The sequence below is a fragment of the Euwallacea similis genome, chromosome 4 (genome assembly GCF_039881205.1).
Source record: "Euwallacea similis isolate ESF13 chromosome 4, ESF131.1, whole genome shotgun sequence".
Lineage (NCBI taxonomy): Eukaryota > Metazoa > Arthropoda > Insecta > Coleoptera > Curculionidae > Euwallacea > Euwallacea similis.
Genome location: NC_089612.1, coordinates 4,069,872 through 4,075,908, shown reverse-complemented (window position 1 = coordinate 4,075,908; position 6,037 = coordinate 4,069,872).

Below are 6,037 nucleotides of genomic sequence, written 5' to 3'. Positions count from 1 at the left end.
TAAGTATCTTAGTTGGCTTTGAAAAGAACATGGCTGCTTCCTGTAACATGCGTTAATGTAATTGTCAATTTAATAAGTTCGCTCAGCAGTTTAGAATCATGAACTTTAATAATACTTATTCAAATAGTGATATTTTTAATTTATTTTTTATTCAAGGAGAGTGTAAGAAAGTTTTGAAGAGGACTTGCCGTACATTCAACGAAAGATATCCGCATCTTCCGAAAATCACAAAGAACAAATTTAGGATATTGGAATCAAATTTTTTAGGACATGGAAAAGTTAAAATTAAAAAGTTATTTCTAGTCCCATCATAAATAACGAAGACAATGAAATCACGGTTTTAGGATATTTTAATGCAAATCCGAATTTTTCTATTTGAAGTGCTTCTAATGATTTAGGTTTGTACTTTTATTGTTATTAATGATAGCTTTTGAAGATCTTCACCCCATTACAATTAATAAAGTGACACAACATGAAGTTAAAAAAATTATTTTGAAATGTTTAGAAGTTAATGGGGGTCACATTGAACATTTATTTTAATTTAATTTTATTTGTTTTTATTTATTATTTTTTTATTTATGATGGGACTAGAAAAAACTTTTTAGTTTTAACTTTTCCATGTCCTAAAAAATTTGATTCCAATATCCTAAATTTGTTCTTTGTGATTTTCGGAAGATGCGGATATCTGTCGTTGAATGTACGGCAAGTCCTCTTCAAAACTTTCTTACACTCTCCTTGAATAAAAAATAAATTAAAAATATCACTATTTGAATAAGTATTATTAAAGTTCATGATTCTAAACTGCTGAGCGAACTTATTAAATTGACAATTACATTAACGCATGTTACAGGAAGCAGCCATGTTCTTTTCAAAGCCAACTAAGATACTTAGAATTATTAGTGTACAATATTAAAAAATCGCAAATTAGAGCAAAAGCGTTCATTTTAGGTATAGGGATGCTTAATAATAATCGATTCAGAATTCAATTTAGATTCTAGACATATAAAAATATATGGGGTGTTCCATTTGAAATAAGCGACTTTTTTGCTATTAAAGTTCTTTAAATATGACGTGGTTTTTTGGATACCCTGTATGATATTTATAAAAACTTTTCACATTAACCTAATCTACCATATCTGGTTAACATGTCAGCAAATTTTCGTAAAGCCAGCTTCAATAATAGCTGAGAATTTTAAATTTGATAGAAATGGTGTTTTAGAAAGATTTTTCTTTTAAACCAATATATCTTTAAAATGGTTAGGTTTAGGTATAGGAGTAGCTAATAAGAATTTAATTAGTTTAATCACTAGATTCCAAAAATGCAAAAATATACTGGGTGTTCCATTTGAAATAAGGAAGTTGACCTCGACTTCCGGTATAACCGGAAGTGATATGACCTTCAATATATTTTTAAGAAGTAGAGTGTATCTATATTAGCTTAACCCCTAAATATGAAAAATTTAGATTAGTTACAAGTACAAAAGTTTCTAATGAAACAGTTACGTGAATCACCCTGTATGTTAGGAATTTTTTGCGGCTGTCCTCGTGCTTATCGCTATAATTTAAAAAAATTAACTTGACCATATCACTAGAAAACTGAAGGTGATTGAAATAAAATAAATGAATTTTCGTAATGAGGATGGATAGTCAAAATACGATTACACACAAGAATTGTTGTGGCATGACCATTGTTGATTAGTGCTATCTATAATATCTATCCATAAAAATTGCTCTTGAAAATGGCTTTGAGCTATGGTATAGGGGTTTTTATTAAGGTTTCGGATAGCATTTTTTGAAAAATTTGCTTCATCTGTGAATATAAACTGTAACCCAAACTACAGGTTTCGCGTAACATTCTGAAGGTACCACTGACAAAAAAACATACACCAAGAAAAATCTTTGGGAAATAATGCTTGTACTCTTAAAATATGAGAAAGATATAATAAAAATTCAAACAAAATTCGCTAAACAATTTGATGACAAATATTTAGAGTTGTAGCTATCTTCCTTATACTCGTCTCAGCACCAATTCTATAATTTGGGGTGTTCTAGCAAATTGAGGTTTACCTTCCAAATGACTTTTATGGAAACTACCAGTTTCACTAAGACGGTGATGTAAATTCGAAAAGATTCGGCTATCTGGCAAAACATGTTTAGGACATTTCTCCTGAAAGATGTATTTGGCCTTCGTTGTATTACAGTCTGTGAGACCATACATGTCATGCATTGTCGGTCGTCATTTCTATATTTACATATTATAGTTTATCATCTTTACTGATTAATTCGAATAGATATAGCAAAAGTATAAAATAAAATCAATAAACTACCGTAAATCGAAGAAATAATGCAAATAACATTATGTCAACAAGTCTTTTCTTCAGGGTGATTAGATTTACGTGGTCAGAAATAAGTATTCGTTAATATTGCTAAATTAAGGAATATTAAGTATAATGTTTTAATCAAAAACGGCACGTCTGACGAAAAAAGCGTAAGAAATCTTTCTCATGTAGAATTGACCAGCCTAATCATAAAAATATTCCCGCAAAAAAATGTCAGTGGCGTACTAGTTTTTTCATAAATAATATCGGAAGATATGTATGTAGGGATGCTACTAGTTGAGCATAAGAATTACTTTCCTTATTAAAATACGGGATTTTATGCTCTATTAAAATACATCAAAATTGAAAGCAATATATAAAGTACTTTCTGAGAAATTAAAAAATAACGATTTGAAAAGAAAAATTTCAATGCCCTGTAGCTAAAATTTCGACTGTTGCGAATATATGTTCATATGAACTTTTTTTCATAAAATTATCTGAGGAATCACAGCCGGAAATATTAGCACGATATTAAGAACACCCTGTATTCATTGGATTTTCTTTTTAATTTGACCCAAAGTATGTCCCTCTAAAGTTATGTGCTTAGGAAACATCCTGTAGAGTGTAATATGTAATTAGTTCTATTACATTGATGTTTCGTTATTTTCAGCGATTGGATGACAGCAATAAGCAATACGGTAAGTATAAACAAAAATAATTATTTATCTGATTCAATCAAAAAAGTAACATTTTCATTTCGTACAGGTATTTAGGTACCTGCTGCATGTAAATATCTATGTATTTGTACAGTGGCTCAAAGTGAAAATGCTACACCTGCATTGAACCTGTATTGAAATCACTATTTATTAATACATTTTCATTTACTTAATGATAAATTAAGGTACAAAATTAAAAAAATATTATGCTACATCTGTTCTATAATATCCACAATTAAAAACAAAACAAAAATTCTTACAAAGGATGGAAAAAATTAAGTTTTATTTGTTTTCAAAACGAAACTCAAAATTAAAATGATACAGGTCAATTTTATGATAATTGAATATTAGTGAATGTAAAAAAAATATTCAAAAATGCAAAGAATAAACAGTTCTTGTTAACTTGTATTGATATTTGTTAGAATTTAGTTCAAAATCAACATGAGAAGGAATACCAGTGTGGGAAAACATAATTTATTACGAGTAATTAGTCATCATAAAAAAGGCAAGTCTATTAAAACAATTGGTGATATTCTACAAAAAAGCTCTGCTACAATAAAACACATCATAGAAAGGTTTAAAAGTGAAGAACTATTAAGAAACAAAATAAGAAAAAGCCGAAGAAAATTTTTTACTAATGCTGATGAACGATGGATTGTGCAATATGTAAAAACAAATCTCCCAATAACTGCTCCTAAACTTGTTATAAAAGTTGAAAAGCATTTACATAAGTCAGTAAATTCCGAAACCATAAGAATAGTTTTGCGAAAACGTCAATTTCATTTCATTTTCAAAAATCGTTCATTAGTCTAAAGAACTAAAAGATCAGAATACAGTTTGCCAAAGAGCGTATTTGGATAAAGGAGATGAGTTTTGGAAAAGGGTTTTATTTACAGATGAAAGTAAATTCAACCCCTTTGGATTGGATAGACGTAGTTTTGTCTGGAGGAAACCCGATGAGGCGCTAAAGAAAGCAAATTTAAGAGCCCCTGTTAAACACGGAGGAGGGAGTGTGATGGTTTGGAGCTGTATATCCAGTGCTGGAACAGGAAAGCTGCATTTCATCGATGACATTATGGACAGGCATGTTTATTTGGACATATTACGGCAAAATTTACAACCCATCGTGGAAAAACTGAACATTTCTAAGGACTTTGTATCCTACCAGGACAACGATCTGAAGCATAGTGCCCAAATTGTGAAAGAGTGGCTTTTATATAACTCTCCTCATGTAATAAAAACCCCACCTCAATCACCCGACATTAATGTCATAGAAAATCTTTACGCTAAATTAGAAGCGGAAATTAGGAAACATAAGAGTTCCAATAAAAACCAATTAAAACGCCCCTTTCTCGAAGAATGGGAGACAATTTCCCCTGATTTCACCACAAAGTTGGTAGTTAATCGATCCCAAATCGTCTTCGCGAAGTTATCTTAGCTAAGGGGTACCAACTAAATATTAATTTATTACAAAAACGATTTAAAAAATCGTATTATTGTAATTTTGAGATTCGTTTTGAAAGCAAAAAGAACTTAATTTTTTTCCTTCCTTTGTAAAAATTATTTTTTTGCTTTTAATTGTTTTTTAATTATAGTACATAATATAGTTTAAAACAAATTAATATATTAAAATATATTAATTTGTTTTTAATAATAGAACAGATGTAGCATAATATTTAAAAAAAATTTGTACCCTAGTTTATTGTTAAGTAAATTAAAATTTATTAATAAATAGTGATTTCCATAGAGGTGTATCATTTTCACTTTGAGCCACTGTATTTGCTATTCAAACTTGCAAATTTTTGTCTACATGTTTAAAAGAGTGAAATTAGAAATTCTGAAGAACTACATCAAAATTTAACACTGATTATAATTGAAATTTATAATCTCACTCACATATCAACTTTAACTGCGGTCACTCACCGTCCGTCATTTATACACGAGCAACAAAATTTATTTTCACGATTTTTAATAAGCTGGAACTTTATTAGTTAGTCGGACCATAAAACTGCCAGTGTCCATTATCGTTTATCTTTTGAGATCAAAAACTAAAAACCTTCACGAGGGCATTTGGCTGAGACTCGGTTAGACTAATTACATTTCAGATCCGATTTTTTGAAGTAAAAGCAAATAAACGTCAGGTCTAACTACAGCATCTCGCATCAGCTGGCATTCAACAAGAGTCAAATAAACCGTGTCGACTCATTATTCATCAGTATCGTTAATTCCGACCTTAAGCATTCACTACACAGAGTTACAAGACTATTCAATTAACAAAGTAAATTGCTATTGTTTTTCCTTCGACTTTTCATTTACGAACAGGAGGTTCAGCTTTTTGTTCTGATCCTTTCAGCTTTTTTTGCGAGACTCGAAGACGTACTGTATTGCTTATATAATGAGCGACCGTGCTGACAAGGCAGTATTAATCAATCAATCTCAACGCTTCTGAAATTAGATTTTCAAGGCAAATCACTGAACGACAAAATTTCAAATATGCCGAAAATAAATAGTTTTTTCACTCGAAAGGTATGGTTTTTTTGTAAGTTTTAGAGGTGGATTGTAGTTAGTGCAGTAAACCCCCTATAATACAGATTCACATAAGATTTATTCTTATAACGAGGCAGAAAAATTTTAATCGTATTCGCATAACACGCTGAAATACGCTCATATAATACAATAAAAAATGAGGCAGGTTTTGCCATTTTATTACGTTTTAGCTCCAATAATTAATGTACAGAATAATTTAAAAGTACATGCCGCTATTTCCGGAGCGTATTCTACACATTAATATAAGATAAAATTTTAAATACGTTTTTTCCTAAACCGTTTTTTAAGATAATAACAATTTAAATATGGGATCAGTAAAGTGTTTCTTGACCCTAATTAATTAACAGGAAATCACAAAGTATTGAAACTCTGTAGTTAGCCATAAAATTGGATTTGGAATATTTTTGCAAAAAAAAACATTTTTAAATAATCAGTGACGTGGTTTTGGGGGGTACA